We start from the raw sequence: 13,733 nt of genomic DNA on the forward strand, positions 1-13,733 counted from the left end.
AAAAATCTGAGGGTCATAGTACTTATACTTACCATGTACATCGTCAAGTTTGTACTTCCATAAGTCCAGTAAGGAAGGTTTTCAGCTGGTGGTAGAAGGATGGTCTGCAGTGCAATGTAACCTGAGGACACTTGGGCATTGCTACATGGGAATTGACAGTGTAGATGCAGAGATGATGTTTCCTGTGACTAAAATACTTAGAACAACAGGATCATAATCTCAGAATGAAGGATCTGCCTGTCAGGACCCAATACGAGAAGAAATTTCTTCACCCAGTATGTAGTGAGTCTTAGAAATTCTCGACCCAAGAGAGTTTTGGAGGCTCAATAACTGAGTTAATTCAACAGAGAGGAGAATGCAGAGGTAGCAGTCTCTATCCTCAAGGACCTTCACCACTCAGGCCATGCCCTCTTCACTCTGCCACCATCAGGATAAAGGTACAGGACCCTGAAGATGAGCACTCAGCAGCACAAGGACAACTTCTTCCCCTCTGTCATCATATTTCTGAATGAACAATGATGACAGACATTACCCTCACTCTTTTTTTTTTACACTCTTATTTACATGCATTTTGAAATGTGACTTATAGAAATACTTGCAATATGATTTTGCAGCAAAACAGCAAATCTTGTGACATGTTCATGACAATTGATTCTGATTCTGATCTGCTGTACCTTTGGGGCTGTCAATGAACAGGAACCTTCTGGTATAACAGACAGTTGTATCATCTACTGGCAAGAGCCCAAGCTGTACTGTACATGCTTTCACAGAGATAGGGGAAGTTCAGCTCAAGCATAAGTAGCAGTATGCCAATGGCCTCTGTAATGATGCCTTTAATCCATGGAAAGGATCACCATCTGTTTGGAGATTAAATACAACAATCAAAGATGGCATTCGCTCACCAATTTGAACAAGGTGACAGAGGGTGGGCTCCTTTCTTGCTCTGATTTGCTTTGTTATCTGAAGTTATGCATAAGTATAGAACTATAGCAAAGGAAAAATGTTAGATATACAGGAACCTAAAGCTCACATGTACAACCACAGATTAACCTGTAAATTTCAACAATGTATGAACAAAAGTGTTCTGACAGAATGTTAAATTACCATTATTCTGATGAATATTATCATAAATACCAATCGAACACTGCAAAACCGCAGAGTGATTTCGGAATCAGACCTAATTCCCATAATATGTAGAGCATGAACCTGATCTATTGTGAATTTAATTATTCAACCCTTATTTACAATCATAATTCCAAAAAGCAAAAATCCCATCAAACTGAAAATCCCCAAGTGAACCTTAACTCATTAAAGGATAGATTTTAGTGAGTTACTACAGCAGAAAGTGAAAAAACGGCACACACTCGATGTGGTTATGGACAAGACTGGTTTATTACACTCTCTGCCCCTGCTTTTATAGGCCTAGTTTCCTGTCGCTAGGCTCGGTTTTCCTGCTGTAATTGGCAGAAGTAATGTCAGCATTAGACTGCCATTTTGTGTGTCAGGCCACCTCCCGGATAGCGAGCCACCTCTGAACTGGCAATCCAAGCATTGTCCTTTGCCTTTGGCAGCCTGCTCCTGCACCGTGGGACCTGTGTAGTGACCAGCTGACTGGTGCCTATGCATGCTGGCTTGAGGAAGTCGATAATGAAAGTTTCTTCCTTACCGCCAATATCCAGCACACATGTGGATCTGTTGGGCTTGGTTACTCGGTAAGGTCTCTCGATTGGTCATTACAGAGGTGGGCAGTGTGCCCCCGTCATACAAAGACATATTTACCTGTCTTTAGGTTCTTGGGAATGAATGTCTTTGGTTGTGCATGCAGCCAGGCCTGTGCAGGGGCTAAGGTGGCCTTAGCTTATCCAACATTACTGCTGGTGGTACTTCTGGGTCCTTGGCAGTAGCCAACAACTCCCCGGTATAACCAATGGTGCGCCGTACTCCAGTTCTGCCAGGGGGGCATTGAAATCCTCCTTCGGTGGTGTGCAGATACCCAGGAGGACCCATGGTAGCTCATTTGTTCAAAGTGGTCCCTTGAGTCAAGCCATCAGAGCTGCCTTCAGATATCTATGGAATTGCTCCACCAACCCATTGGCTTGTGGGTGATATGCCATTGTATGGTGGAGTTGGGTTCCCAGAAAGTTGGCCAGTGCTGCCCAGAGCCCAGAGGTGAATTGTGCACCCCTATCAGAAGTCATATGCTCCGGAACTCCAAACCTTGCCACCCAGGTATTGATCAATGCAGAACCGCTTCTGGCCACCTTGTGGAGCGGTCGACCTGGGTAGTGGGCCGCTACAAGATGGTACCAAAGTAAATCTGAACAATGCCCTTACGATCCCATGCTCCCCGGGAGATGGGCATTGGTCCTACAATGTCAATGTGGACGTGACTGAATCTTTGCCATGCTGGTTCAAAGGTATGGGGAGGTGCTTTAGTGCACGTTGGCTCCTTTGAAGCCTGACAGAGAGTGCAGGTCTTGGGGCCATTGGCTGTGCCAGACGAACCTACTGGCTACAATCTTGACAGTCCATTCTTGAGCCCAAAGGCCATCACTGGGAATTCAGACAGCTCAAAAGGGATGATGTTCGCAGTTTTAGGGATGTCATTGGGGTGGACCGGTATTTGATAATAGCCCCGGACAAGGTCAACCTTGGAAAATATATGCACCCCTTGTAGATTTGCAGTGAAATCCTGTATATGTGGTACAGGATATCTGTCTGGTGTGGTGGTCTCCGCATGGCCTCCACCCTCCTGCTGCCTTTGGTACCATATGTTGGAGAGGCCCAGGGATTGTCGGTCTGTCACACTACTACCAATTCCTCCATTTTTTTTAAATTCCTCTTTTGCAAGGTTGAGTTTCTTGGAAGGTTTGGCAGTCCCGCTGTCAGGATGTGGTGCCCCCCATGCTTGGGTTTGGCTGAAGTAAACTGGGCTGTCACAATGGAAGGGAATTCAGCCAGGATGTGTGAACTCATTTTCCAACACTATGACAGAGTCAAGATGGATGGGCCAGTAGTCTGGCTTCAGGGAGAAAGTCTGGAAAGTCCTGGCATGCACCAAACACCACCCTTTGAGGTCCACTAGCAGACAGTAGGATCAGAGCAAGTCTGCCCCAGGAGTGGTTGTACCACTGCTACCAGTGTACAAGACCATGTGAACTGGCTGTTGCCAAAATGGAGTGGGATGGTGCGGGTGCCAAAGGTCCTTATGCTGCTATTGTTGCCACCCTCAGGGCCAGGCCTGGTTTCCCATTCCATAGGCTGGGGAAGGGAGAAGTACGCTATCCTCAGCACTCATGTCGACTAGAAAACGCTCTCTCAAGAGGGAGTCCCAGACAAGGAGGAAGCTGACTCATTGGCCAACCGCTGTAGCCATTAGCGATGGTTGGCTGCAGTGTTTCCCTGAAACATGCGGGAGGGGAGTGGCATTGGCGGGCCTTCGTACCCTATCTCTGATGGTAGGAGCAGTACCGATCGGTGGGGGAGTCCACTTGCCTTTCTGATGGTTGTTACGGCCTTGGCCGTCTTTGCAGGCTTGGCAAAGATCTGTTCTACCACAGAGCTGTCATCCCTTTTCATTCTCCAGAGCACGTCCACCTGAGCGGCAACTTTCCTAGGGGTTGCTGAAATCCTCGTCAGTGAGCAGCAGTCATATATCCTCTGCAGCTGTTCTGCGAAAATTTGCTCAAAAAGCAGGAAAGGCTTGTGCCCCTCAGCCAAGGGCAGCATGTCACTCATGCCAGTCTGTCCATGTGCAACAGTCAGGCAGCGTGCTCGCACCACAAGAGCCCAAAACTTTGGGTTAAAAGCTCTTTGAGGGCTTCATATTTATCTTGTTCTGGAGGCTGCTGCAGGAAGTCAATGACCATGCTGCTGTGTCCTGGTCAAGCGAGCTCACCACATAGTAGTACTTGTGGCGTTGGAAGAGATCTGTCGGAGCTAGAATTGGGCTTCGGCCTGCTTGAACCACACCAGTGGCTGAGCTGTCCAGAATGTTAGCAGTTTCAAGGAAACTGGATGTAGAGTTGACTGCTTGGACATCTTTGGGTCCAAATGCCATTTGGTCTGGTCGAGGTCATCAATGTACCAAGTTGCTATAGGAGAGAGTGGAAGAACGACACACACACACACATGACTGATTTATTTCATGCTCTGCCCCTGCTTATATAGGCCCAGTTTCCTGCCGCTGGGCAAAGTTTTCCTGCTGTTGTTGGCGGATGATATCAGCAGCATTCCAGCCACTGATTGGTTGATGTTCCCACCACGTGGGCAGTCATCCGAGGAGAAAGGCCATTAGCCTGTGCAGACCTTGAGGAATCGCTGCATTTGACCACCTTATTGTGTGTCGGGCCACTTCTTGCGCAGTGGGCTGCTACAAGATGGTAGCAAAGTAAATCTGAACAATGCCCTTAAGATCAGTATATTTTCCTTTAAGGAGTGCTTGAAACAATAATTTATTTTATCAATTGCATTGCCATAATCAAATGGAAGCCAACTTGCAAAATTGGTTGTTTTTAAGGATTAACAACATCTCTGGTCACTAATTGTGGAACAGTTCTGGAATAATACCCACCTGTAACGAGTCTTCAAATCCAGCAAGAAAATCCTTTCCATTGTTTAACTGTCAAATACCGAGAACTACAGACTTAAATAAACATCCAGAATTTCATTGTACCACAATAAAATTTTGTTTTCCACAGAAAATGGCTCAAAGATTCTAATTTAAGACAGACCAACCAAATAAAGTACAGAACAAATAAATTGAAACAGAAGTATAACATTCTCACAAATAAATATTTCTTGCGCATTTTACCAAGTCTCTACAAAAATATTGAACATAATTTATAAAGATATTAGCTTTCACAGTGAATTAAAGTTTTCAACATTCTCTCACAAGGGAAAGATAAGGTGGAGTTGCAGCCCAAAACATTCATACAAAATCTTTAGTGAAATCTATTGACTGAAAACATCTCAACCCTTCCAACCTATAATAGTAGAAAATGGAAGATAACTTTTCCCATTCCTTCTTTATTTAATCGGAGATCAGTATTGTTTGTCATATTTAAATTAAAATAGTGTACTTTTTATAAGAACATAAGAGACAGGATCGGAAGGAGGTCCATCAAGCCTGCTTCACTATTCAACAAGATCATTGTTTCCTTTTCCTGTTGCTTTCCCACATATCACTCGACTCCCCTAACGACCAACATTCAGCCTGGATGTGTTCAATGATTCAGCCTCCAGAGACTTCTGATGCAAGGAATATCAAAGAATCATGACCTTAGACTGCTCCTCACCTCAGTCTTTAATGGCTGACCCATTATTCTGAAACTATGCCCTTAAGTCCAGATTTACCCATGAGGGGAAATATCCTCTCAGCATCTATCTGGTCACACCACATCAGAATCTTATGTTTCAATTCATATTGGGACTAGAAAGCTTAAGTTATAAGAAAAACTGAATTGGATGGGACTTATTTCCAAGGAGTGTAGGAGTCAGGGGAATGACCATAGAGGTGCATAAAATAATGAGGGGCATAAATAAAGTGAATAATCAGTCTTCTTCTGAGTTGAGGGGTATCTAAAACTAGAGGGCATAGGTTTAACATAGAGGAGGAAGATTTAAAAGGGTCCAGAGGGGCTAACATTTTACACAGAGGGTAGTGGGCATGTGGAATGGGCTACCAGAGGAAGTGGAAGAGATGGGTAGAATTAAATGTTTAAAAGACATTTGGACAGATTCATGGATAGGAAGGGTTTAGAGCAATATGGGCCAAATGAAGGCAAATGGGACCAGCTCAGGAAGGAAACCTGTTTCATGATGTATAATTATGACTTGAAGATTACCTCTTAATTCCAATGAGAATGGTAGAATAATCATTCCTTTCTTATTTCCTAAGGATGAACTCAATGGGTTTTCTGTGAATAGCATCCAATGAAATTTTTTCACCTCCATTTTCATTATTTTATTTACATATTTAAAATTAATCCTGATTTTTATTTATGATTTCCAATTTTAACTGGTCATATACAGACTGGTCACACTTACGAATTCAACCTGATAGATCACATCAGGTTCTTCTATCACAATCCCTGAATACAGTGAAGTCCAAAAATCTGGATGCCAGAAATCTGGATCACCTGAGAATCCGATCTTCTTGAAAGCTCTCGGTTCTTGTCTGCATGCATGCATAAGCACCACAGATGCACAGCAGAATCAAGTGACCACGCAGAAGTCAAGAAAATGCAAGAAAATATATTTATTTGGGGGTTTTTTGTACTTTGTATTTTATATGAAAAAATCGTTTCATTACTAAGCTATAAAGTTTTACCTCTTTCTTCTCTGTAAACACTGTTCCACTAGTGAGACAGACCCATTAGAGGGAGAGGCAAATAGAGATAACCATGGCTTTGTCATGCATGGGCAAGGAAATCACTCCTGATTGCCACCTTTTGTCCACCCTCAGGTCATGAATCACTGCTCCTTCTGACTGAGCAATTCTCAGAGAACACTAAAAGTCACAGGGGCAATAATGAATTCTAGGTGAAGGACATCAGTATCTATCACTAGAAGTGCCTTGGTTGCATCACCACTGACCGGTATGTTTGTGTGCTGTATGATGTAGATGCCAAGCTGGATTTGTGACAGGTAACGGATAAAGGGACACAAGGTATAAATCTATTGAAGAGAAGAAGATGAACGAGAACAAAGCAGAAAGTCAAAAGCATGAAGTACAAAACACTGTAGTCACTGGAAACCTGAAATAAAAGTCATTACTGGAATTCCATAGCATCATTAGAAAGAGAAAAATAGAGTTATAATTCAATCTAACCACCATGATTGGGTTGATAAAATATCCTTTCAGATCAGCAATTTGGATAGTAATGTGACTCATCATGAGAAGCATTCTTAGAAAAGAACAATAGACGCTTGAAAACTAAAAGAATAAGGCTGCAGATGATAGAAATGGAAGAGAAAAATAAATTGAGAATGAGAGAGAGAGAAGAAAGGAGAGTGGGAGGCTGGAAAAAATGAAAGGGGGCATAAGAGGAACTAGAAGGAGGCAGGGGTAGGGTAGAAGCAGGAGAGAAAAGATGAGTGGTGAGAAGAAAGGGAGAGACAATAAAAAGTGGAGAGAGAGAATGATTGAGAGAGAGAGACATAGGAACAATGGAAGTAGGAACAGGAGTAGGCCAAAAATGGCCCATTGAGCCTGCTCCGCCATTCAATACGATCATGGCTGATCTAATTTATGACCTAACTCCACCTACCTGCCTTCTCCCCATATCCCCTAATTCCTCTATCATGTAAGACTGGTGGAGGGGAATAAGGATTTTATTGACCTCTGATCACATAAATACTTCAGCTCAGTAATGACCAGGTGTGGAATGCCTTTGGAAAGTGTTACCATTGTACATTGTTTCTATTGTACAAAGTTCTGTCCATAGAAACCAATTAAATTAAATATTTGAATGATCGGTGGATGTTTCAGATTTTCCAAATGAACATTCAGATCATAAAAAGAAATTGTAACTCCCAGTGCTATCTGTTTACAATTATTTCACTGCTTGCTCATTACAGATTTGTCGACAGTCTGTTCATCTTACTGTTGGCTTGTTATAATTTGTTTGTCTGTTGCAATCTTACTGCTGTTCCATAGAGTGACTGCCATGGTCTCACCCTCCATCATCTGTAGTCTCAGTGCTTGTTAAAGACTCACTGTCTCCTATAGTTTTGTGAAAGTTAATATTTGTCTTCCATAGTTTCAATGTCTGTTAGTCTCATAGATTGAAAGTTTCAGACTCGCTGACTATCTGCTACCATCTTATTGTTTGCCTTTCACTGGGCATTTGGTCATTAATTAAGAAGTAAACGAATAAGTGATTTTATCAATGCTATTGATTCACATTTTAATGAGAATTAAGAAATTAATTAATACATCAGCAAACAATCAGTAAGGAAAAGATAAATTGTGAATTCAGACTAAAAAATAAATATAAAAAGAATTAATAAAATATTCAGCAAACATATCAGGATTGGACTGTGGCCACTAAAGTGGGCAGATAAGAGACATGCAGACAAAGATTACAAATACAAGAAATGGCAAACATGTCTACTGCCTTGGTATTTTCCAGGAAAGACATGAAAAAAATTAATGATCAAATGACATCTAAAGTAGGTGGCGGTGGTGGAATGGGGAATTAAATGGCAATCGATAGTCTGGATCCACCACAAACACGAATATTGTGTTAAGAAAGAGATAACAGAGGGAATACTACAATCACATACTATTTAAATAAAAATATAAAAAGTGTGCAAGAGGAATACAAGACTGTTCAACAGCAAATGTTATCATTTAAGATGAGAATCTGAAAAAGGAGCTAACTGGCCCATGGGCCCATGTTGACTCGTGAGAATCAGGACTTCACTGAGGGATCTGCAGTAGGAAGGGAATATCCCAATATTCCAACTCTCCAATCTTACCCATACCCTGACATTCTTCATTCTAAGCATTTATACTTTTGAATACTCCATTGAATGCGGGTCCTCCGCCATTTGAATTAAATGTAATAGAAATACTAACCACTCTTTGAATACAAACTAAGATTTATTCCAGTCCTTTTTACCAGCATTTACAAATTCAGTCCTTTCTAATAATAATCAATTTAGCCAATGGAAACCAACACTCTTTCTTTGCATTGTATAGATGTATTTTTATTCTAAACTAAACTAAAATGAAATGCTTTAAGAGGCTGGTCATGACCAGAATTAACTCACTCTTTCATAAAGACCTGGACCCACTGTAATTCACCTACCGCCACAATTGCTCCTCAGCAGATGCAATCTCACTGGCTCTCCACTCAGTCCTGGACCACCTAGACAACAGTAACAGATACATCAGGTTACTTTTCATCAACTACAACTCAGCTTTCAACACCATTGTGCCCTCAGTACTGATCAACTAGCTTTAAAACCTGGGCCTCTGCACCTCTCTCTGCAACTGGATCCTTGTCTTCCTCATTGAAAGACCATAGTCAGTTGCACATCGGAAATAACATCTCTTCCTCACTGATAATCAGCACAGGGACACTTCAAGGATGCATGCTAAGCCCACTGCTCTACTCACTCTAAACCCATGACTGTGTGGCCAGGCACAATTCAAATGCCATGTTCAAATTTGTTGATGACACCATGGTCATGGGCAGAATGCCAGACAGCAATGAGGAAGCATACAGGAGTAAGATAGATCAGCTATCTCGCAACAGCAAACTCACTGTTAGCAAAACTAAGGAATTGATTGTGGATTTCAGGAGGGGGATAATCAGGACTTCATTGAGGGATCTGCAGTACGAAGGGTTAAAAATTCAAATTCCTGTGTGTCAACATCTCTGAAGACACATCATGGGGCTTCCATGTCAATGCAATCATGAAGAAGGCTCATCAGCAGCTATGCTTCATGAGGAGTTTGAGATTTGCTGTCACCAAAGATTCTTGCAACCTTCTAAAGATGTACCATGGAGAGAATTCTGACTGGCTGCATCACTTTCTGGTATGAAGGTGATAATGCACAGAATGGGTAAAGGCTACAGAGGGTTGTGAGCTTGGCTATTGCCATGATTGGCATTAAGTCTGCACTATTAGCCTCTATCCTCAAGGACCCTCACCACCCAAGCCATGCCCTCATCAGGAAAGAGGTATGGGGGCCTGAAGACAAATATCCAACAGCACAAAAACAGCTTCTTCCCCTCTGCCATCAGATTTTTGAATGGACAATAAACCACAGACACCACCTCACTTTCTCTTCTTTTGCACTAAAAGTTGTCATAGTCGAAGGGTGGTAGTGGGGACGAGTGTTCATGATGTGTGACACAAACAGCCTCTGACAACTAAGTCCAACTCCTGGCCTTCATGTGTGGCATAGTTCTTGTGCCCTGTGGAGCATTTCTCACTGACAGGAGAAGGGGCAAAGGGAGGCCACTGGCACCTTGAAGCCAGTTGCTCTGGGCAGATGGAGCTCATTAACTCAGATGGTAACTCATCTACGAGAGGGAAACTCCAATTTCAAACCTCCTCTGCCTTGTGGCTTTGAGAGTAAATACAGAGGTAAAATTTGGAGTCAGAGTCCCGAAGACAGCTGACTGCAGTGTTCAGCACCTGCTTGGCAACTCCAGAGATGCTGCTGGCACCAAACTGTATCAATCTTAGTCATTCTTTTGGACCTGTCATTAGCATGGAGAGCAGGGGTCCTACTGCATGGGCAACAGATAGATCTCCATATCAACTGTGTCCTGGCTTACACCATGGAGAAGCCACTCCACAGTGGGTACCAGAGGTGCAGTACCTATGGTCAACCACGACTGATGGAGGCCAAAGAAAAAAAGAATTCTGCTTCAAAACAACAAATTTATCAATAAATATTGAATCTGACATCTTTATCAAATCATTCTCAACTATAGGAAAATAAGTTCAGCTTCTCCAATCCAAGTAACAATCACTATCTAAGGAACCATCTTCCATAATCTCTATAAAATCTCTCCATCTTTGCTGGTTTCCAGAGGAACAAAGTTATACCTTAGCGTGGAAATCAATTCTGTTTCTAGCTTTAAATACTTTGCTTATGTTTCTCAAATGATGGACCATGTTCCCTCTACGAGCAGCTTTGAACAGCCTTCAAACATCTCAAGCCAAATCATTTGAATGTTTCAACTCAAAGTCTCAAAGTTTTGGGCAGCATGGTTAGTGCAATGCTGTTACAGTGCCAGCAATCCGAATTAGAATCCAGGCCCGTCTATAAGGAGTTTGTATGTTCTCCCCAGGTTCTCCGGTTTCTTCCCACCCTTCAAAATGTAAACGGTTGTAACTCAATTGAATGTAACTGAGCAGCACGGGATCATGGGCTGGAAAGGGCTGTTACCCTGCTATATGCATGTTTAAACAAACAGCCATTCTTTTACTCCCACTGAATTCTTCCAGCAAATTGTGCCAAGCTTCAGATTCCAGCATTCCTCATCTCCAATGTCTTCAAACATCTCAGTTCTCACTGTTCTTGCCCATTTTTAAATCATAAATTTATCTCACATTATCTCTCTTCATCCTTTCACAACTTCTCTCTATTGTCATCTATCTGTGCTGTCTTGACACACTGCATTAGCTTGATTTAACCCTCTGACAATGTCCCTCATGTTTTACCACACTCTGTGCTTCATATCAACTGTAAAAATATCATTATAATGGTGTTAAGATAACAGAATCCTTTTTCAAGGATATAACTAGGAACTAAAAATGTAATAAAAATCAAATCAGCAATCATATTTCAAAAGGTAACACCATACATGACCAATTTTATTTAAAGGGTAGACAAGGTTAATAATATAGACATAACAGCCTAGAAATTCTATTGAGTAGGGCAATGTTTATTTCTATGTGATTTCTCTCCAGGATTCTGCACATGCTTGATGCAAGCACCCAAATATATAAAGTGATGGTGGTCAGCACGCTGGGACACCACTTCCATGACTCTCAGAAACTTCTACAAGTGTACTGTGGAGAGCAATATAGCTGATAGCATCACAGGACCAGAAGTGCCGATGCTCAGGACAAGAAATAAAATTCAAGGGTTGTTAACTCAGCCTGCGACATCATTCTTCACTCCATCAAGGATGTCTACAAGAGGTGATGTCTTTAGAAAGCAGCATCTATCCTCAAGGACACCAACCACCCAGGCCATGCCCTCTTCACTCTGCTACCATCGGGAAAAAGGTACAGGAGCCTGAAGAAGAGCATTCAGTGGCACAAGGACAGCTTCTTTCCCGCTGCCATCAGATTCCTGAATGAACAATGAACCACAGTGAAGTGCCAGTTGATGAAGTAGACAAAGACGATGTGGTCAAACAAATTACACTTATCCCGTACAGTTTTTGTAAGTTCACTACAAGCCATCGATATCTTTCGGTTCGCTGGATATCTCCGCAAATTTAAGGCTCTGGCAACTCTCTCATAAATGTAGCTGTCAGCACTCCCCGAGTCTATTAGACAATCAAGAGTCTCACCATTCACCTCCCCCTTCATAGTCAACTGTTCCAGTCCATAACATCCCCAAACTTTGGAGTCAATTGAGCTATCATAGGGGATCTCACCTTGCCGTCACTTGAAGTCAATTCATCCCCCTTTTCACAGTTGTCTTCTGTTCCTGCAGCTCCAGGATGCATTTTCTTGGTGGTTCTCTTCTTCTTATCAGTGGAGTACTTTTCGCCTTACATGCTTTAGCAAAGTGGCCGAGTTTCTCACAATAGCTGCAGGTAGCAAATCGAGCCAGGCACTTCTGTCTGGGGTGCCAGCTCTTATCACAGAAGTGTCATTTTTCAGGAGTTCACCTTTTTCTTTCCTTCAGGGTTCCAGCACTCCTGGATGTTTCCTTTTCGGTTTCTACCATTTCACTGGACCGCATGGCACTTCTAAGTGTTTTGGCTAGAGTGACTGCCCGGTCGTAGGTTAAGCAGCCTCTGTCAGATGTAACTGGAGTCAATCCCGTTGACTATAGCATTGCAGTGTTGTTGCAGATTGATTGCCCTGACATCAGATTCATTTGCCAGTGAGACAAGGGCCAGTGCTAAGGCAGCATCTCTTTTCCCGGATTTCTGGCATCTAGTCAGCAACTGGTGTGGAGCAAGCACCACATTCCGTGGTGTCGCATAGTAAGCAGTCAGACGTTCCCGGGCTATAGCCAGAGTGGCAGCTCCTTGCGTTACGGCGAAAGGGACCTCACCCAGCAGAGAGTTCAGGTGGCCCCACTGTATCGCCTCATCGACCACTTTATTTCGAGCCATGTTTCGAAACAAGCAATCCAGTGGTTGAAAATTTCTCTGACCCTCGGGGCAGACTGGTCGATTATCAGCCACTCTGGCTTGAGTGCTGCATCCATTTCTGCTAATAAAATTGAAGTGCCAGTTGATGAAGTAGACAAAGATGATGTGGTCAAACAATAATCATGGGTTTTATTAGCAGAAACTCATGGTACAATAATGAAAGACAATAGATGCATATACAGTTATATCCAAAGGGAATGTCCTTAACAGTAGAGATAATGCACAGCCAATGTTAGTACAGCAAGGCTCGCCAGAGGGGAGACAGGCAGCTTGGCAGACATTCACCACACACAGACACTGCATTTCTTAGACTTTTTCTTAAACTGGTTATATTTTGTAAGGTAGTTTACATATAATTGTTTGCACTATGATGCTGCGGCAAAACAACAAATTTTGTGAAATGTTTATGACAATAAATTCAGATTCTGATTTTCATGGTTGTAATGTGGGATTCAATGTACTAAACTATACGTTAAAGCAGTCATTCTCAATGGGAGCCACAGCACTGGTATCACTAAGGGGGTATGGACCGCACTGGGTGACACCATCAGAGGAGGCGACACCAAAATGTATCCCTGTAGTTAGTTATAACAACAAAAACATTTTTTGTAAGCTCAGTTTATATGTATCAATATACCTACAAAGCTAAAGCTCTATGCTAATTTATTTTTTGAACCTTCTAATGCATTCTGGTCAGAGCAGTCATTATTACTCAATTACAATGACGCTTCAAATCACGTAGTTTCGTCTGCATGTGCTACAAGCACGTACTGTTGTTTTTGTTTCTGCCGGTGTTTTTATAGTCGCTGCTTTTGTCAAATTTTCTGGTGTTTTAGCTACCATATTGTGGTAATTAGTATTTGTGAA

General features: G+C 42.4%; 1 protein-coding gene across 24 annotated transcripts in view; it reads right to left on the minus strand.

The window, feature by feature from the left end:
• Positions 1 to 13,733, minus strand: part of shank3a (SH3 and multiple ankyrin repeat domains 3a) — a 651,448-nt gene that overhangs the window by 602,529 nt on the left and 35,186 nt on the right. For 22 of the 24 annotated variants that reach the window (XR_011348059.1, XR_011348061.1, XR_011348060.1 and 19 more), the window contains one exon: positions 8,817 to 8,876. The exons of the other annotated variants lie outside the window; for them this stretch is intronic. The gene's annotated coding sequence lies outside the window, so the exon portion shown is untranslated. The remainder of the gene's footprint in view (positions 1 to 8,816; positions 8,877 to 13,733) is intronic. 24 annotated transcript variants of the gene reach the window in all.

The sequence above is a fragment of the Narcine bancroftii genome, chromosome 13 (genome assembly GCF_036971445.1).
Source record: "Narcine bancroftii isolate sNarBan1 chromosome 13, sNarBan1.hap1, whole genome shotgun sequence".
Classification (NCBI taxonomy): domain Eukaryota; kingdom Metazoa; phylum Chordata; class Chondrichthyes; order Torpediniformes; family Narcinidae; genus Narcine; species Narcine bancroftii.